We start from the raw sequence: 22,345 nt of genomic DNA, 5'->3' as shown, positions 1-22,345 counted from the left end.
CTACTCAGCCATAAAAAAGAATGAAAAAAATGCCCTTTGCAGCAATGTAGATGGACCTAGAGATTATCGTATTAAGTGAAGTACAAATACCGTAAGATATCACTGGTATGTGGAATCTAAAATATGACACAATGAACTTATCTACAAAACAGAAAAAGACTCATAGAGAACAAACTTGTTGTTGCCAAGGTGGAGGAGAGATGGACTGGGAGCCTGGGATTAACAGATGCAAACTATTATATAAAGAATGGATAAACAACAGGGTCCTAGTGTACAGTACAGGGAACTCTATTCAATATCCTGTAATAAACCATAATAGAAAAGAATATGAAAAAGTATATATGTGTGTGTGTATATAACTGAGTCACTTCGCTGTACAGCAGAAATTAACACAACATTGTAAATCAACTATACTTCAATAAATTTTTTTACAAATTAGTTTTTTTAGGACTTCCCTGGTGGTCCAGTGGTAAACAGTCCACCTTCCAACGCAGGGGATGTGGGTTCAATCCCTGGCTGGGGAACTAGGATCCCACATGCCACAGGGCAACTAAGCCTGTGTGCCACAACTACTGAGCTCGCAAGCCTCAACTAGAGAACCTGTGTGCCACAAACTATTAGTGCCCACGTGCTCTGGAACCCACGCACCACAACTACAGAGCCCATGTGCCCTGGAGCCTGTGTGCCACAACTAGAAAAGAGAAGACCTGCATGCCACAACTACAGAGAAGCCCACGTGCTGCAATGAAAAGATCCTACATGCCTCAACAAAGATCCCACGTACCACAACTAAGACCCGACACAGCCATAAATAAATAAGAAATAACAGAACTATTAAAAAATTAGTTTTTTCAGTAAAAAGTACATTATAAAAAATTGCGGGGGCTCCCTTGGTGGCTCAGTGGTTGAGAGTCCGCCTGCCGATGCAGGGGACACGGGTTCGTGCCCCAGACCGGGAAGATCCCACATGCCGCGGAGCGGCTAGGCCCGTGAGCCATGGCCGCTGAGCCTGCGCGTCCGGAGCCTGTGCTCTGCAATAGGAGAGGCCACAACAGTGAGAGGCCCGCATACCGCAAAAAAAAAAAAAAAAAAAAATTGGTCAGAAGAACTGAATAGGCAATTTTCCAAAGAGGAAATGTAAATGGCCAACAGGCACATGAAAAGATGCTCAACAGCGCTAGTCATCAGAGAAATTAAAATCAAAACCACAATGAGATATCACCTCACACCTGTCAAAATGGCTATCATCAAAAAGAACACAAATAACAAATGTTGGCAAGGATGTGGAGAAAAGGGAACCCTTGTACATTGTTGCTGGGAATGTAAATTGGTGTAGCCACTGTGGAAAAACAGTATGGAGGTTCCTCAAAAAACTAAAAACAGAACTACCATATGACCCAGCTATTCCACTCCTGGGTACACATACAGAAAAAACAAAAACACTAATTTGAAAAGATACATGCACCCCAATGTTCATAGCAGCATTTTACAACTGCCAAGACATGGGAGCAACCTAAGTGTCCATCAAATGATGAATGGATAAAGTGTGTCTGTGTGAATGTATATATATATACACACACACACGCACACACACACAATGGAATACTACTCAGACATAAAAAAGAACAAAAATTTGCCATTTGCAGCAAAGTGGATGGACTTGGAGGGCATTATGCTAAGTGAAATAAGTCAGACAAAAAAAGAATGGCAAATACTATATTAAATCACTTATATGTGGAACCTAAAAAATACAACAAACTAGTGCACATAAAAAAGAAGCAGACTCACAGATATAGAGAACAAACCAGTGGTTACCAGTAGGGGGGATGGGGGGGGGCAAGAGCAGGCAATATAGGGGTGGGAGAGCAGGAGGTAGGAACTATTGGGTGTAAGATACGCTACAAGGACGTATCGTACAATACAGAGAATACAGCCAATATTTTGTAGTAACTGTAAATGGAGTGTAACCTTTAAAAAATGTATAAAAAATTAGTGTGTTATATATACTAATATGTAAGGAGTTTATTATTTTTAATAAACATTTAAATATTTTCTTAGTTTTAATTTCTAACACAGTAAATACTGGCAAATATAACCCCACATAAATAAAAGTTCTTTAGAGTCTGTAATAACTTTTTGAAGAGTTAAAAGGTCAGACACCCAAAATTTGAGAACTACTCATCTAGAATTTCCCCTGCCCCATTTGTCCTTCAAGGCTCTGCTCCTCCAGAAAGCCTTCCCTGAGAGTTTAGGTAAAGTTAATCTGCTACAGTTGCTTACAGTGGAACACAAAAGACTGTACTGGTTCATAGGCACTCAGTTAACTGTTGAATGAACAAGGCTAGGCTGAGTGCACCTGCTGCCAAATATACATGTACGAAAACATTTCAAAGTTGTTATTTTGTATATATCCACCACGACTAAAACCTCACTCTCAAATCTTGAAACAACTGCTGGTGGAAATGTAAACTTCATATATCTTTGGAAGGCATTTTTACAATGTCTATAAAAATTCCAAAGTATACACCTTTAGAAAATTATCTTACTGATATTACAAATATGCAAAATGACATATGTACAAGGTTATTCATGCTGCACTATTTGTAACTGAGAAAAAATCAAAATGCCCTTTAATAGAAGAATGATAAACAATACATACATAGCCCATATTATACTGTACAGACATAAACAAGAATAAGGAAATTCAACTTACAACAACACATATAACTTGATGTATGTGTAAGAAAAGAGTAAGACAGAACCATTTCTGTAAAAAGGAAGAAAAGAAGATACATACATATTTACATGTATGTGTATATTTTATGCTTATAAGCACACAGGATGCACAAAAACTGGTAATACTAGTTGCCCCTGGAATGAGGAACTGACTGGTTTTCATTGTAGGAACAAGAAGAAAACTTCACTCTACATTTTTCTATACTTAGAATTTTGTACCATGTAAATGTGACACCAATCCAAAAAGTAAATCTAAAAATATGTAAGAATCTTCATTTCACATAAAGAATAACTTCTCATCTTTCTTTTTCTAGCCTCAAAAAAGTCAATCCCCAATTTTTAAAATTTTTTTAAATTTATTTTATTCAAGTGTAGTTGATTTACATTGTTTTGTTAATTTCTGTTGTACAGCAAAGTGATTCAGTTATATACATACAATACATTCTGTTTTTTTATTATTTACCTTTATTATTATAATTATTTTTTACAATACATTCTTTTTCATATTCTTTTCCATTATGGTTTATTGCAAGCTATTAAATATAGTTCCCTGTGCTATACAGTAGGACCTTGCTGTTTATCCATCCTATATATAACAGTTTGCATCTGCTAATCCCAAACTCCCAGTCCATCCCTCCCCCTGGCCCTTGGCAACCACAAGTCTGTTCTCTATGTCTATGAGTCTATTTCTGTCCTGTAGATAGGTTCATTTGTGCCATATTTTAGATTCCACATATAAGTGATATCATATGGTATTTGTCTTTCCCTTTCTGACTTACTTCACTTAGGATGATAATCTCTAGCTGCATTCATGTTACTGCAAATGGCATTATTTTGTTCTTTTTTTTTTTTTTTTTTTGCAGTACGCGGGCCTCCCACCGCTGCGGCCTCTCCCGTTGTGGAGCACAGGCTCCGGACGCGCAGGCCCAGCGGCCATGGCTCACGGGCCCAGCCGCTCCGCAGCCTGCGAGATCCTCCCTGAGGGCACGAACCTGTGTCCCCTGCGCCGGCAGGCAGACCCCCAACCACTGCACCACCAGGGAAGCCCTATTTTGTTCTTTGTTATGGTTGTGTAGTATTCCATTATACACGTGTACCACATCTCCTTTATACATTCACCTGTCAATGGACATTTAGGTTGTTTCCATGTTTTGGCTATTGTGAATAGTGCTGCTATGAACATAGAGGTGCACGTATCTTTCTGAATTATAGCTTTGGCAGGGTATATTCCTAGGAGTGGGACTGCTGGATCATATCACCATACACACAATGGAATATTACTCAGCCATAAAAAAGAACGAAATCCTGCCATCTGCAGCAACATGGATGGACCTAGAGAATATTGTTAGTGAAATAAGTCAAAGAGAGAAAGACAAATACTGTATGATATCACTTATATGTGGACTCTAAAAAATAATACAAATGGGGGGGTGGGGGAGGGTTCGATTGGAAGTTTGGGACTAGGAGATGCAAACTATTATACAGAATGGATAAACAACAAGGTCCTATTGTATAGCACAGGTAACTATATTTAATATCCTATAATAAACCATAATGGAAAAGAGTATGAAAAAGAATATATATTCATGTATACTTGAATCACTTTGCTGTACACCAGAAACTAACATAATATTGTAAATCAACTATACTCCGATTAAAAATAAAAAATTAAAAATAAATAAAAATTAAAAATAATAGAAATAAATGTATATGCAAAACAGAAACAGACTCACAGATATAGAAAACAAACTAGTGGTTACCAAAGGGGAGAGGAGGAAATTAAGGGTAGGGAATTAAGAGATACAAACTACTATGTATAAAATAGATAAGCAACAAGGATATATTGTATAACACAGGGAATTATAGCTGTTATGTTGTAATAACTTTTAATTGAGTATAATCTGTAAAAATACTGAATCACTATGCTGTACACATGAAACTAATAAAATACTGTAAGTCAACTATATGACAACAACAACAAAAAAAGGACTTCCCCAGTGGTCCACTGGTTAAGAATCTGCCTTCTAATGCAGGGGACGCAGGTTTGATCCCTGGTTGGGGAACTGAGATTCCACATGCTGTGGGGCAACTAAGCCTGTGCGCCACAACTACTAAGCCCGCACACCTCAACTAGAGAGCCCACGTGCTGCAAACTACAGAACCCACATGCTCTGGAGCCCACATGCCACAACTACAGAGCCTGTGCGCCACAACTAGAGAAGTTTGTGTGCCACAATGAAGAGCCCACGCGTTGCAAAGAAAGATCCCGCATACTGCAACAAAGAAGATCCCATGTGCCGCGACAAAAGACCCAACGCAGCCAAAAAAAAAAAAGAAAGAAGATACCCACTAAGAAGCCTTTAAATTAACTGTGTTAAGTGGTTAACTAGTGATTCTAGGGTAGGGTCAGTATCTTCACCTTTTACCTTGTATACTTTTGAATTATTTAAATTTCTTACAATGATTACATATTACTTTTGCAATTTGAAAAATGTAAATCTATAAGATTGAAGATATGGAACTTAAAAATCTACAGTCCTGACTTTGAATTAGACATGTTGATATGAACTTGTGATACACTTTCTTTCAAAAAAAAGATACCATTTTCCTAGCCTTGTTCATTAAAAACAGCAAGAAACAATGAACAACCCACTAATCAATGAGTACCTCTTGCACCCAGACTGAGGCCTCTAAACATCATTTCCCAACAAAGGGGCAATGGCTGTTAGATGCCCAGGCATGGAAATGTAAAAGAGGATCTCAGAATATCAGGTCAGACCAGAAAACAAAGAAACAATCAAAGACTAGGAGGATCATACCAAGAGGACACTGCAGGGAATTACCTGGTAGTCCAATGGTTAGGACTCCATGCTCTCACTGCCAAGGGCCCGGGTTCAATCCCTGGTTGGGAACTAAGATCCCACAAGCCACGTAGCATGGCCAATAAATAAATATATTAATTATTTACTTTTTTAAAAAAAGGACATTGGAGCCAACTTGAAGAGGTCCCCATTTGCCATTATCAGTTAATCAGTGAGATATCAATAAGAATAAAAAAAGAAATTGACTGAAACCCATAAATATATTTAAATTGGTGAGTTCATAATGACAATTTAAAAAAAAACTAATCAGCCACCTTTGCAGGATGTTAGTGAACAAATTCATTATTTTGAAAATGGCAATGACTGTTAATTAAAATAAAGACTCAAAGCATTTGTCTCACCTTTCCTGTGCAAGATATACCTGAAAGTAACCAAGTAAGTGATGAGGGAAGTATCTCTTTATAAAAGTATTCCACCTAAAATAAATTTTAAAATAATACAACTTCAATATCACCATTTTGTAATCACTAATGAAATTCAATAAAGGATGTAGACAATGATCATTAATGACTGCTGACATCATGAAAATTAGACTAACAGACATCACACACTTCCTCCTAATGGAAGTACACTATAAAGTATTCAAGCCAAAAACACTGAATCTGAATCTGATCAAGTCTCTAGATATAACTGCCCATTTGAAGGAAATACAAAGTACAGGGAAATATGTTAAATGACACCACTATGATGTCAATCACCAAATCCACTAGTGGGAAACTACTGGACAGATGACCCAGATTCTTCAACAAATACACCGGGGGAAGAAAAAAAGGAGAGAGGAGAAATTTTTCAGATTAAATGATTTTTAAAGATATATCGACCAACTACAAGGTACAGATTTTATTTGGATCCTATTTTAAACAAACAGGCTGTTTAAGAAATATGATACAACCAGGGAAATATGAACACCAGATATTTAATATTAAGGAATTATTGTTAATTGTTTTAGAAGTGTAAATGGTACTGAGGGACTTCCCTGGTGGCACAGTGGTTAAGAATCCATCTGCCAATGCAGGGGACACAGGTTCAAGCCCTGGTCTGGGAAGATCCCACATGCTGCGGAGCAACTAAGCCTGTGTGCCACAACTACTCAGCCTGTGCTCTAGAGCCCACGAGTCACAACTACTGAGCCCACGCACTGCAACTACTGAAGCCCACGCACTGCAACTACTGAAGCCCGCGCACCTAGAGCCTGTGCTACGCAACAAGAGAAGCCACCACAATGAGAAGCCCGCACACCGCAATGAAGAGTAGTCCCCGCTCGCCATAACTAGAGAAAGCCCGCGGGGAGCAACGAAGACCCAACACAGCCAAAATAAATAAATAAATAAATAAAAATTAAAAAATAAATCGTATTGACATTATGTTTTTTTAAAGTCCTTATTATTCAGGGTATATACTGAAATATTTAGTGATGAAATATTACATCAGATTTCCTTCAAGATAATCAGGAAAGGGGAGCCCAGTTCAATTCCTACCTCATCCCTACCTTTCTATATTGATTTCTCTCTTTTCTTTTACATTTGTTTGTGCTGCACAATTAAATGTAACTAAGTTTTACAGCATTCCATCTATAATACAGAATCTAATCCATTATATCTACTGTTGTTTTGTTCAAGTTTTATCTCCACCACTAGCCAGTAAGGTCTTTCAATGCACACAAAATATTTTTGATCCCACAACCCACAATGGTGCTAAGCCTTCTAATGGTCCCAAGTACCTAATCTGACACTCAAGGTGTCTCTGAAAAACCCTGGGACCTACGGAAAAATGCATTATTCTTCCTTGTCACCCAAAGGGCTACTTTGTGCTAAAATTTAAGTTTTAACCATAGTAAAAGAATATAATATTATCTTATTCAAATTTAACAGGGGTTCCTTTTATAACATCAAAATGCTAAGTCTTCAGCAAGTTAGGGCAAGCTAATAAGCACAAGCTTTTCCTCCCAGAGTTCAAATGGGAACTTGAGTATTTATACTCTTTCGCAGAAACAAACTTAAATAGAAATTTTATTATCTAAGTGATTGATTAAATACACTGAAGTTATTTAATAAAAGCTTCAGCTGTAATGTAAAAAGAGAGCTTACCGAAAGGAAGAGTCACAAAGCCCCGGAAAAAAAGAACTCACTACCTAACTGGCAACCAATAGCACTGGAGAACAAGTCTACTGGAGTACTTACAAGTTTTCAGAGTTGATTTATAGCCCCTTTATCCTTTTTTAAAAAAAATTTTTTTTAATAAATAAATTTATTTATTTATTACTGCATTGGGTCTTCGTTGCTGCGTGCAGGCTTTCTCTAATTGCAGCATGCAGGCTTTCTCTAATTGAGGCGAGCAGGGGCTACTCTTCATTGCGGTGCATGGGCTTCTCACTGCGGTGGCTTCTCTTGTTCATAGGCACTAGGCACATGGGCTTCAGTAGTTGGGGCACATAGGCTCAGTAGTTGTGGCTCGCAGGCTCTAGAGCTCAGGCTCTGTAGCTGTGGCGCACAGGCTTAGTTGCTCCGTGGCATGTGGGATCTTCCTTCACCGGGGATTGAACCCATGTACCCTGCACTGGCAGGCAAACTCTTAACCACTGGGTCACCAGGGAAGCCCCAAAAATGTTTTAAAATAATTGATTTTTTTCCCTCTAATCATAAAAGAAATCCATGTTATTTATAAATAGAGATAAACAAAAAAGAAAATAAAAACCATCCCACTACCTCCTTCATAACATTTTGTTTTACTAAACAGTAAGTCCTTTGAGGGCAGCTCATTTCCCCAAGCAACACAGGAAATTGTGTTCTACAGCTCTCTATGGAAGCCCTAAGGGGAAGGAAAGAGGAAAAACCCATGGGCTTTAATTCAATGAGAGTAACACGTAGATTTGTCTTTCAAGTTTTTTTACATTTCATCATTTATATAAATCCAGGGTCAGAAAAAAAAATTACATTCCACTCTTATGGAATTTTCTTGGTTTATAATAATTTGGGGGGCATTTTTTCCAGTGTCCTCAAAATTTCTTACTATAGCAGCAGCAAAGTCTTACACTTTGAATTGGCAAGTCGGGTAGTAAACATTTCATATTCACTCTATGTAAAGTCTGTCTCTATTTTAACTTATATTTAAATTAGTTACTCAAAGTACCATTCCATTTATCTGTTATTTCTTATGTTGAGGTCCTACCCAACTCCATCAACAGATTTTTCTTATTTCATGTAGTTAAGTGTACACTGAATAACTAAGTTTCTCCTCAAAATATCCTACACTAGTCTGAATCTACACATATGCAAAACAATTCTAGTGTCATGAAATTCACCCACAAGTACCCAACTGTAATGCTCACCGGATCTCTAACTCAGATGTACTGCCTCATCGATCCAGGCGAAGTATAATAACTGTACTTATCAAGTATAATTTGAAGAGACATTGGAGAAAGCAGAGTAGATAGCCTCCAGCAATTCACCTAGGAGGGGAAAAAAATTATCTCTTTCACCACCCAGAGTCTAGGCTCTAACAAGTTTTCAGCAACAGTCAAATAAAATTCTCAGAACAGTTTTGACTTTTCACTGGACTCTGTGTCTTAATTAAGCAGTCTGAGTGACAGCGCAAAGATTAATTTGAAGCTACTTTTCTTCTTCCTTACTCCAAAAAGCCAAATACTGTCTGTCTTAACTATTCAAATCCCCAGAGATTTCAATTCTGCAGGAGCTCTACATGGTTCTAAATTTAGCCAAGTAATAGAAATAGCTGGAAGGCATGCAATTCATTTTAATATCTGCACCTTTATGTTGCCAGGCAGCTAATTTTTAAAGTAGTCTTAGAGCAGTCCTCCACATAAAAGAACAAATATATAAGCCATGTAATCAACTGATAGGTTAGTAATTGTGTTAAAATATTACCTATAACTTCTGTAAGTGACCAACATCACCCCTCCAAAAATATATTCTATATTTCTTACACAGGGATAGAGTTTTAAATATTTCAACAAAACATGGGACTTCCCTGGCAGTCCAGTGGTTAAAACTCTGTGCTTCCAAAGCAGGGGGCGTGGGTTTGATCCCTGTCGGGGAACTAAGATCCTGCATGCCTTGCCGTGTAGCCAACAACAACAACAATACCATGTTAATAGCAAATCACTTTCCTTACAGCTTATTTATGTTTCTACTTCAAAGGAACATATAGATAGGTTTAAGGAGTTTCACCTTCAATGCAAAATGTTTTTGTACACTTTGCTATACAGCACAAATCAGCACAACATTTAAATCAACTATACTTCAATAAAAAAAAAAAAAACAAGGGGAAAAAAAGTTTTTGTACAAAGGACTGACATGTCTCATTTCACGTAGAGTCCCAGAGCGGGACATTCTCAAGCTGTTGGACCATAAGTGACCAGGGTATACCAGATCCCAATTCTAAGGATCTAGTTTGCATTTTCTAAAACATCAGACCTCATAAGGAGCCATAAAACCATACTCCAGCATAAATGTTCAATACAATAAACACCTTAATTTCATGTCAGTTTCCTAGACTGCGTTTATAGATCAATGTGTAAAACATATGTGCAGATGAATACAAGATGCAGGTTCAAAGCACAAAGTATAAAAGACCTGGATTAGAACTTTCCCTATCTAAGGAGATTTTAATTCACAGAGCTGAAAATAACAAAGAGGGAAACAACTCAAGTGACTATACCACAGAAAGAAAAAGCCTGGATTACATAAGAGTAATAAGAAGGATACGAATACTTATTTTCACCTTCACATGTCACCACTAAGTTAGGAGAAGAAAAAACAATACAATGCCAATTTTCTGAAAAACATCCCATGTCCTATGGCAAGTCATCAGCACTGCCTATATATAACTCACTTCATTCTGAGAAGTAATTCAATTTAGACACTTTATCAAATAATTCTGGGAAGACATAGAAGGGTCTTAGATCTGGAATCCACTCTTATTTTTTGTACTGGAAATAACTGCTCCCATAAAGATAGCGAAGGATAGATAAGTAAGAATGAGAAGCAGTTCCCCTTCAAAGGAACCATTCCCCACCAAAGGTATCAGGGTTCCTTGCAGAAGTGACTGATTCCAGGTTTGTAAAGTACAAAGCGAGCCCAAAATACCTTGTTGTGCCAGGATGTAAGGAAGTCCTCAAAACTTGACTGAGATAAGTCAAAAAGACATAGGAGTTAGTTTGAAGGGGCTCCCACTGACCAAAGTGACAATTGTTGTATGTATAATACTAAGTATTGTCAGTATTTTTTTAAGTGCTTTTCCTTACTGAAAAAAAAAAAAATGGAAAAGAACAAAAATACACATACACACAAACCCCAAAGCTCTGAAATTAAGCATTAACAAACCAGGTTCATGATATATGATCAGCATCCAAAAACCCAACTATAAACAATGCCAAGCAGTGCTCCTCAGTATTATTTTTGCAATTGTTAGTCATGTTAAGCATCAAGAAAAACAAAACACATCATTGCACATTACAGCCACCCCCCCAAAACAAGGTTAAAATTTTGACACTAGAGAATTGAATAATGTTTGATGCTATACCACAAACAGCTTCTGATGTATATCCCATGTGAAAAAGTCTTTACACATATATGACATATTTTTAATATTGATAAAGGATTGTAACATATTGAATTTTTTAAAATACCAAACCTATAGTGATCCTCAAAAACAAAAAACGGGAGAAATAAAGTTCTTCTTTGTAGAATAACGCCAACTAGTAAATGTAGAAGGAATGACAGACTCAACATTTTGCAACCACCAATGTAATAACTAATTCAGACAAGGATCATCAACGAATGTTACCACCACTGGGCAAAACGCAGAGGAAGAGTCATACCATCTTAACAGTATCATCCCACAGATTGTTTCCTAATTACAAAGGGAAAAAGGCACCTTTACAAAGAAGAAATGTAGCCTATATCAACTTATCTAAGTGACCAAACTTATATCACAATAAGCACACAATACCTAAATAGTATTCTTGCCAAAAATATTTAATCTGAACCTAATCATGACAAATCCAAATTGTGAAACATTCTTCAACATAACTGGCCTGAACTCTTCAAAAGTATCAATGACACGAAAAACAAAAATAGAAAGAACTGCTCTGAATTAAAAGGCTAAAACAATATGAAAATTAAATGTAATTCATGATACTTGAATAAATTCAGGATTGGAAGGACAGCTATAAAGCAATATCTCAATTATTGAGATGATGGAGGAAATTTGATTATAGACTGTAAATAATTATATATATCACTGTAAAATATTTAAATGTGATAATGAGTTTGATAACAATATTATACTAATATAGGAAAATACCTTGTTCTTAGGTGATATATACTTAACAAATTCTAGGTGAAGTTTCCTGATGTGTGTAATTTACTAATACAAATTCCTAATACACAATAAAAAATAATGTATATATGTATAGGGAGGGAAGGGAGAGAGGTGGAAAGTGAGAGAGAGAGAACGAGAGAGAGGGAGGGAAGGGGTAAAGAAAGAGTGTGAGAGCACAAATGTGACAAAATATTCAATAAATATTAGGTAAAAGTCATACTGATGCTCACTGTATCACTCTTTCAACTTTTCTATAGGTTTGGAATTCTTCCACAAAAAAACATGGGGGTGAAAAATAACAAGCAGCAACATTAACCCAAGCTCTTGGCTATCCAGTATAAATTTTGCTGTGTCCTAAAAGCAATTCCAGGTGATGATTACAAGTGCAGACTTCAGCATGAAACTGGGTTATGTTCTGGCTGCACAATGATGGACAAATAACCTAACCTAACCTCCCTGCAATGGTCTGAATGTGTCCTCTCAAAATTTATATGTTGAATCCTAACCCCCAAACATGATATTAAGAGGTGAGGCCTTTGGGGTGGTTAAGTCATGAGCTTACTGCCTTATAAAAAAGGTTCCAGAGAGATCCCTAGCTCCTTTCACCATGTGAGGACACAGTAAGATGCTGGCTATTAACCAGGACAAGAGCCCTCAGCAGAATCTGACCATGCTTGATCTTGGACTATTCAGCTTCCAGAACTGTGAGAAATAAATTTTTGTTGATGAGCCACCCAGTATTTTGTTATAGCAGTCTGAACAGATTAAGTCACTCCCTAAACCTCAACTGTAAATAGGGATAACACAGTACTACTCCATAGGGACTATCTTCTGAGAATTAAATGATCTAATATGTCCTGTTATTATACTTCTGTGATATCACATTCTTTGTTCACTTAACTACCCTGTAAGTATATGGGGAGACTGGACCGATTTTTAGCCTTTCTCTGACTTGGCAACTAGTTTATAAGCTATAATAACTTTATTAAAATTTTGTGAATTGCCAAATATATCCAAATTCAAATAAAAGAATTAAAATGCATTCCATCTAAGGACCAAAAAAAAATAAATCCACCATTAGCACAAATGACAGAGCTAACATACTCTAAAGTACCCGTCAAAGCAGTAGCTTTTCACAGCTTACATTTGCTCCTTCTTCAAAATACTAGAGGGTCACCTGTCAGGAACAGACACAGGCTGCCTTGGTCCCAAAAATGTCAATCTTTACATTAAAATCCAATGCCCTCAGGCTAGAAGTGCCTCTTACATTCTGGAATATCCTGGGGCTTCATGTCAGCTCTCTTATCACTCTGTAAGTTTGCCCTGCATGATCCCATTTCCTATCATGGCTTGAACATGCTTCATGTACAGAGTACTCCAAAAACCTAAATACCCCCGCTTCTCTGTAGAGCTCCAGATTCATTTAGACAACTAGCTGCTATACATTTCCAAAAGTGAACTTTACCAACACTCCTCTAAGCCAAAACCTGCCCCCCCCTTTTTTAGTGATATAATTGACATATATTAGCTACAGGTATACAACATGATTCAATACATGTATATACTGTGAAATAATCACAAGTCTAATTAACATCCATCACCAGACATATTCACAATTTTTTCCTTGTAATAAGAATGTCTAAGATCTTCTCTGCTAGAAACTTTCAAATATACAATACAGTATTAACTATAGTCCCCATGCTGTACATTTCATCCCCAAGACTTATTTATATATATGTGTGTGTATATAAACATACATATGTAACTGGAAATTTGTACCCTTTTGTCTACCTTCACCCATTTCAGCCATCCCCCACTCCCTGCCTTTGGCAACCACCAATCTGCTCTCTTGTAGCTGTGAGATTCCACATAAGTGAGCTCATACAGTACTTGTCCTTCTCTGACTTATTTCACTTAGCATAATGCCCTCAAGGTGCGTCTATCTAATCTATACTGTCACAAATAGCAGGAGTTCCTTCTTTTTCGTGTGTGTGTGTGTGTGTGTGTGTGTGTGTGTCTCTGCATACAGCCACATTTTCTTTATCCATTAATTCGTTGCTGCACACTTAGGTTGTTTCCATGTCTTAGCTACTGGGAACAATGCTGCAATGACATCAGGGTGCAGGTATCTCTTCAAGATAATGACTTCATTTCCTTCAAATATATATCCAGAAGTAGGACTGCTGGGTCACATGGTAGTTCTATTTTTTAATGTCTTGAGGAACCTCCATACTGCTTTCCATAGTGGCTATCCCAATTTACATTCTCACCAACAGTGCACTAGGGTTCCCTTTTCTCCATATTGTCACCAACACTTACTATTGCTTATCTTTTTGATAATAGCCACTCTAACAGGTGTAAGCTAACATCTCATTGAGGTTTTGATTTGCATTTTCCTGATGATTAGCGATGATGAGCACATTTCCATGTACCTGTTAGCCATCTCGTTATCTTTTTTGGAAAAATGTCTATTCAGTTCCTCTATCCATTTTTTAATCAGATTGGTTTTTTTCCTATTGAGGTGTATGAGCTCTTTATACATTCCAGATAGTAACCCTTTTACAAAAATATGATATTTTGGAAGTATATTTTATGTACAATATTATGCAAGTTATAGATGTACAATATAGTGATTCATAATTTTTCAAGGTTATACTCCATTTAGTTATTATAAAATATTGGCTATATGCCATGCTGTAGCATATATCCTTGTAGCTTTTTTTATATATAATAGTTTGCACCTCTTTCAAATATATGATTAGTAAATATTTTCTCCCATATAGTAGGCTTTTTCATTTTGTTGATGGTTTCCCTTGCTGTGCAGAGATTTTTAGTTTGATATAGTCCCACTTATTCATTTGTGCTTTCGCTGTCTTTGCTTCTGGTGTCAAATCCAAAGAATCCCCAAGACTGATGTCAAGGAGCTTACTCCCTATGTTTCTTTCTACAAGTTTTATGGTTTTAGGTCTTATGTTCAAGGCTTTAATCCATTTTGAGCCATTTTTTTGTGTTTGGTGTAATATAGTAGTCCAGTTTTCCCAACGCCGTTCATTGAAGAGATTATCCTTTGCCTATTGTTTATTCTTGGCTCCTCTGTCATAAGTTAATTGACCATGTGTGCATGGGTTTATTTCTGGGCTCTCTATTCTGTTCCATTAATCTATGTATCTGTTTCTATGCCAATACCATACTGTTCTGATTATTATGGCTTTGTAATATAGTTTGAAATCAGGAAGTATCATACCTTCAGTTTTGTTCTTCTTTCTCAAGATTTCTTTGGCTATTTGGTGTCTTTTGTGGTTCCACACAAATTTTAGGATTGTTTGTTCCCTGTGAAAAATGCGACTGGAATTTTGATAGTGATTGCAATGAATCTGTAGATTGCTTTGGGTGGTATGGACATTTTAACAATATTAATTCTTCCAATCCATGAGCGGAGAGTATCTTTCTACTTATTGTGTCTTCTTCAATTCCTTTCACTGATGTCTTATAGTTTTCAGTGTACATGTCTTTCACCTCCTTGGTTAAACTTATTCCTAGATATTTTATTCTTTATGCTACAATCGAAAGTGGAATCTTTTTTTTTTTTTTGCAGTACGCGGGCCTCTCACTGTTGTGGCCTCTCCCATCGGAGAATAGGCTCCGGACGCGCAGGCTCAGCGGCCAATGGCTCACGGGCCCAGCCACTCCACGGCATGTGGGATCTTCCCGGACCGGGGCACAAACCCGTATCCCCTGCATCGGCAGGCAGACTCTCAGCCACTGCGCCACCAGGGAAGCCCTGGAATCATTTTTTAAATTTCTCTTTTTGATAGTGATTAATGTATAAAAACACAACTCATTTCTGTATATTGATTTTATATCCTGCAACTTTACTGAATTCATTCATTAGTTCTAACCATTTTTGGTGTAGTGTTTAGGATATTCTATATATAATATCATGTCATGTCATCTGCAAATCTTCCTTTCTGATCTGAATGCCCCTTATTTCTTTTTTTGCCAACTGCAGTGACTAGGACTACCAATATTATGTTGAATAAAAGTGGCAAGGAAAAGCTTTCAGCTTCAGTTGAGTTTAATGTTAGATGAGGGCTTGTAACATATGGCTTTTATGGTGTTGAGGTACATTCCTTCCATACCCACTTTTGTTGAGAGTTTGTTTGTAATCCTTTTTCTGCACCATTGAGATGACCGTATGATTTTTATCCTTCATTTTGTTAATGGGGTGTATCACAACTGATTGACTTGCAGATGTTTAACCACCCTTGCATCCCTGAAATAAATCCCATTTGACTATGGTGTATGATCCGTTTAATGTATTGTTGAATTCAGTTTGCTAATATTTTGTTGAGGATTTTTGCATGTATATTCATCAGGGACACTGGCCTGTAATTTTCTTTACTTGTAGTGTGTCCTCGTCTGGTTTTTGTATCAAGGTTATGCTAGCCTCATAAAATGAATTTGGAGTTTGAGAAGGACTGGTATTAGTTCTTCTTTAAATGTTTGGTAGAATTCACCAGTGAAGCCACCTGGCCCTGGACTTTTGTCTGTTGGAAGGTTTTTGATTACAGATTCAATCTCTTTACTAGTACAGGCATACCTTGGAGATATTGCAGGATATTACAGTTCCAGACCACTGTAATAAATCAAATATCGAAATAAAGCAAGTCACAAATTTTCTGGCTTCCCAGTGCATATGAAAGTTATGTTTAGACTATATTGTAGTCTATTAAGTGTAAAATAGCATTATGTCTAAAAAAAAATGTACATACCTTAATTTTAAAATATTTTATTGCTAAAAAATGCCAAAACAACATAATAGTAACATGAAAGATCACTGATCACAGATCACTGTAACAAATAATGAAGAAATTTGAAAAATTACAAGAATTACCAAAACATGACATGGAGACACAAAGTAAGCAAATGCTGTTAGAAAAATAGGGCTGATAGACTTGATCAATGCAGGGTTGCCACAAACCTTCAATTTGTAAAAATCACAGCATCTGTGAAGCGCAATAAAGCCAAGCTCAGTAAAATGAGGTATGCTTCTAATGGGATTCCTCAGATTTTCTATTTCCTCATGACTTAGTCCTGGTAGGTTGTATATGTCTAGGAATTTATCCATTTCTTCTAGGTTGTCCAACTTGTTGGCATATAATTGTTCACAGTAGTCTCTTGAGGTACCAGGTGTTAACATCTCTTTCATTTCTGATTTTATTTGAGTCCTCTTTTTTCCTTGGTGAGTCTAGCTACAGGTTTGTCTATTTTATCTTTTTTTTATTTTATTTTTTATTTATTTTTTTTTTTTTTGCGGTACACAGGCCTCTCACTGATGTGACCTCTCCCGTTGCGGAGCACAGCCTCCGGACGCACAGGCCTAGCGGCCATGGCTCACGGGCCTAGCCGCTCCACAGCATGTGGGATCTTCCCGGACAGGGGCACGAACACGTGTCCCCTGCATCGGCAGGACTCTCAGCCACCAGGGAAGCCCTATTTTATCTTTTTTTAAAAAATAAAAACTAGCTCCTAGTTTCACTGTTCTTTTCTATTGTTTCTCTATTTCATTTATTTCTACTCTGATATTTATTTCCTTCCTTCTACTTACATTAGGTGTAGCTTGTTCTTCTTTTTCTAGTTCCTGGAGGTGTAAAGTTAGGTTATTTGCAATCTTTCTCATTTCTTAATGTAGGCATTTGTCACTATGAACTTCCCTTTTAGAAGTACTTTCACTGCATCCCATAGGTTTTGTATTTAGTATATTGTATTTCCATTTTCATTCGTCTCTGGGTATTTTTTATTTTCTCTTTTTATTTCTTCTTTGACTCGTTGATTATTCAGTAGCATATGTTTAAGCTCTACATGTTTATGAATTTTCCAGTTTTCCTCTTATCATTGATTTCTAGTTTCATACCACTGTGGTCAGAAAAGATTCTTGATATGATTCAATCTCCTTAAATTTATTAAGACTTGTTTCGTGCCTGACATATACTCTATCTTAGAGAATGTTCCATGTGCACTTGAGAAGAATGTGTATTCTGTTACTTTTGGATGGAATGTTCTATACATGTCTGTTAAGTCTATCTGGTCTAACTTGTCATTTAAGGCCAATGTTTCCTTACTGATTTTCTGTCTGCATGATTTATCCATTGATGAAAGTGGGGAATTAAGGTCCCCTATTATTGTATTGCTGTCTATTTCTCCCTTTAGGTCGGTTAATATTTACTTTAAGTGCTCCTAAAACCTGCCCCCTTTCTTATCTCTGTTAGCAACACCACCCAGTCACCCAAAACAGAAACTGAGAATCACCTATTCACAATTACTTCCCTCTCCTCTCATATTTAGCCAATTTCCAAACTCTGGCACCATCTCCTGGATCCACTTGATCTTCTCAGCTCCTGTCCTCTCTTCTCCACTCCCATCACTGATAGGCAGAGAATTTAGTTAATGGAACAAGACCTCTAGAGTTCTTTTAGGCCTCCAGCAGAGCAACTGGCTATGTTCCCATGATGACTGCTCTGTTGGCCTATCAGCCTTTATCCCTGAATAAATAAAATCTCTAACCTATCCTTGATGAACACGTAGTGTGAGTGAGAAATAAACCGTTGTTTCAAGATATTAAGGGGGTTGTTTCTTACCCATCTCTATCCTGATTTCAGCATCTTCTGCACTACTACAACAGCCCCCTAACAAGTGTCTCTCCCTCCACTCTAAATCCCCTGTATTTTTCCAAAGTGCTACCAGAGTTACCTTTATAAAACAATCATTCCATTTCTCTGATGAAAATCTTCAGAGGTTCCTTTTTGCCTCAAAATATTCCAGAAATATTCCAAAGTCCTTAATATACCTCTTAAAGCCTACCGCAAAATTAGGCTCTATATACATTGTCTCCAGCATTCAAAATAATACTACCTCTCCATACATACCATAGTTTTTAATACTCCTGAGTCTTTGCCCAGGCTAGTCTATCTGCTTGAAATGCATTCCCACCCTATACCACCCCACCCTACCTCTGCCTGCCTAGCCAAACAAACCATTTGGCAACTGTCCCTCCCATTTTCTCAACAGCTATTCAAATTTCTGTCTCTTCTCAATGACCCTATTTTGCCAATGCTCTTTATTGGAACACACTAGCCCCCTAACCCAAAAGGATAAGTCTCCTAGATCACAAGGAATATCAGGGCTTTAAGGTAGGAGCTCCCTCAAATTCCTTTGTTCAGTTACCAAACATTTGTCCCCACCCCTTTCTTGACCTTTTCCTCTATCTTAATAAAGGAGATAATAATTCTACCTCTGCTCTGGATTTCATCTTCTCTTCATGCTCAAGGACTTCACTCCATTATCACCACTCTCTAATGTCTTTTGCTAATTCCCCAAACATATAAATATGCTCAAGTCTCTCATCTTCAAAAACTCTTGGGACTTCTTGGGACTTCTCTGGTGGTCCAGTGGTTAAGACTCTGCGCTTCCAATGCAGGGGACATGGGTTTGATCCCTGGTCCAGGAAGATCCCACATGCTGTGGAGCAACTAAGCCTGTGCACCCCAACTACTGAGCCTGAGCTCTAGAGCACACGAGCCACAACTACTGAGCACGCGCGCCACAACTACTGAAGCCCGCGCGCCCTAGAGTCTGTGCACCGCAACTATCAAGCCTGCGCGTCACAACTACTAAAGCCCGTGCGCCTACAGCCCATGTTCCACAACGAGAAGCCACCGCAACGAAGAGTAGCCCCTGCTCGCCACAACTAGAGAAAGCCCGTGTGTAGCAACAAAGACCCAAAACAGCCATAAATTAATTAATTTTTAAAAATTCAATATATTAAAAAAAAAATCAAGCCCCTACCTACCTTTCTAGCCTTTTCTATAAATAATCCCCATAAACATCCCATGTGTAGGCATATCCTGTCCTTGAAGTTTGTCAAAGGCATCATGCTGCTCTGCTCTACACCTCCACCGTTTATGTAGGTAGTTCCTCCCCTAGAGCTCTCTTCCTTATACCTGTCTACCTGGTTAACTCCTGTCGGCCCTTCAAGATTCATAATCCCCTGACAGAAAGTCTTTCCAGATCTCCACTGTACTTCCAAAGCACTTTGTGCATTCCTCTAGCTCAGAGTTCATCAGCCTGCAGTATCCTGACTGACTTCTCGGTCTAAGTTCTTTGAAGGTAAGGACTATGTCTTGTTTTTTTACACCCCCAGCACCTAATACTTCGTAACTATTCATATGCTAGTTGAATTAATGAATCCACTGAGACTCAATTCAAACTTTACCTTCTCTGAAAAGTTGAAACTGTCATTTAGAATTAAGCACTCTTCCTCCTGCTTTCATATTACATTTTATTACCACCTTGTAACACTCATGACCTTGTAATTTATTTACTCTTTTGTAATGTATAAAAAGAAAACATGAGCTCCTTGACAATAGGGACAATGTCGCATCTGCCTTGGTATCTTTAGCATATAACACAATATCTAACCAAGAAACGGGCACCTATTAAATGTTTGAGTAAATGAGTAAGTTGCTCTTTTCATAAATTTTCTTGAGGTATTACCTGCCTTGAAGATCACTTTGTATTGTAAAAATAAAGAAGAACCAGAAACTAAGAGAAGACCTTCTAACAAAGAACTGTCCTGGAAAGAAAACATATAGGTGATGTTTATTTTAACAAAGACTAATAATAAACTGAGTTTCTCTGATTTCTAAGCTAGTACTATATGACAGGCTCATAGTGCACCAAAGCAAAAGCTGGGTTGGTAAGATGAAACAGTGGCAAGTGAATGCCTATAATTCTTAATAGAAAATCTATAATCTTTTCAGAGGGCCTCAGGTGGCAGACTGCGTGTGTGCGTGTGTACGTATGGCTAAATTTGTGTCCCCTACTGCGGGAAATGAGCAAAGCACAAGTCAACAATAAAGTACAGGACAGAACAGCGAGAACAGAAGAGACTCATGGCCTAAAACACATTATGGATCTGAACAGATCCTATAGCTGAATCCAGTCAGACTGCTAAACTGAAAAGACAATTGCTATTTCCCAACCTATAAGAAACTAATAGGCAGAAAAACAGTTATGAAAACAATGTTAATTCCAAAGAGAAAAAGGAAGAAAAAGAGAAAAATAAAGCACACAGAAATAAAGCACCATTTTATCTCTGCCAATATAACTTCAATGCTGTTCTGTTATCTAACAGCACTAGAGAACATTATTTAGAGACTAGTAATTTGATCATGTTTAATATAGACTGTCCTTCTGTGAGGTAGGCTATGTTGCTGACTGTGGCCACCAAATCGATGTAAATACATCCCAGCTACATGGAAAGTGTGCTCATTAATATCTGTAGATACCTTTTTGTCTCTCTTCTGTATCATCTACTAACTATAGGTGAAGTAAAATATTGAAGCTCGCCTAAGAATTCATTAAGTGCAGCTCCAATCTCAAGTGTTTACATTTTAAATGAGTAAATGTATCAGGAGGTATTATTGTATTTAACCTTGAGATATCTCCAAAAGTCAATTTTCCTGTACCCTAAAAGGAAACAGACCAACAACTCTATTTTACATATAAAGACACTGATTCAGCAGAGTTCATGAGGGTAAACTCAGCACAGCCTCAGAGAACTTCAAACAGGGTTAAAAATTCAAGTCTCAAGCACTGGCTCTGATTTTACTCCCTCACAAAACCTACACAGAAACTAAACAGGTTTGATTCCTTTCAGTAGTCCTATCTTACCAGTCAATCACACTTCATTTTTCAGCCATCATACTCATTCAGTTAAAAAGAAAGAAAAACTATTTCTGCACTATCATATAGGGAAAATACTCCAAGCGCAAACCCTCTTCGTCTTCCTCTTCTTTTTGTCAAAAATACTGCTAGGGCAACTAAGCCCGTGCACCACAACTACTGAGCCTGTGCTCTAAAGGCTGTGAGCTACAACTACTGAGCCCGAGTGCCACAACTACTGAAGCCCACGCGCCTAGAGCCCGTGCTCTGCAACAAGAGAAGCCAGTGCACCACAACAAAGAGTAGTCCCCGCTCGCCGCAACTAGAGAAAGCCCACGTGCAGAAAGGAAGACCCAAGGCAGCCATAAATTAAAAAAAATTTTTTTAATTAAAAAAAAATACTGCTAGGATAGAGAGTAAAACACAAAGAATAAATTTTAAACCAAATAACTCTGAAGGGAAAATAAGGAGAACTGGAAAGGGGGATAACTAATTTAAGGCTGAAGATACCATGATAAAGGTAAAACTTTGGTAGTACAGGCACAACTTAGTTCAGGATTTCAGTTGTTGGCCTTAGTATAGCTCTGCCCCAAATCAAGACTCTAACAATGATCTCTCTTGGGTACAGTGTTAGCTAGGAGGGGCAAAACAACTGGCAAAGG

General features: G+C 37.6%; 1 protein-coding gene across 20 annotated transcripts in view; it reads right to left on the bottom strand.

The window, feature by feature from the left end:
* R3HDM2 (R3H domain containing 2) overlaps window positions 1-22,345 on the bottom strand; it is a 147,249-nt gene that overhangs the window by 116,264 nt on the left and 8,640 nt on the right. For 2 of the 20 annotated variants that reach the window (XM_060306302.2, XM_060306300.2), the window contains exon 2: window positions 8,947-9,066. The exons of the other annotated variants lie outside the window; for them this stretch is intronic. The gene's annotated coding sequence lies outside the window, so the exon portion shown is untranslated. The remainder of the gene's footprint in view (window positions 1-8,946; window positions 9,067-22,345) is intronic. 20 annotated transcript variants of the gene reach the window in all.

Source organism: Globicephala melas, chromosome 10 (genome assembly GCF_963455315.2).
Source record: "Globicephala melas chromosome 10, mGloMel1.2, whole genome shotgun sequence".
Lineage (NCBI taxonomy): Eukaryota > Metazoa > Chordata > Mammalia > Artiodactyla > Delphinidae > Globicephala > Globicephala melas.
This window is presented reverse-complemented; position numbering and strand designations above follow the sequence as displayed.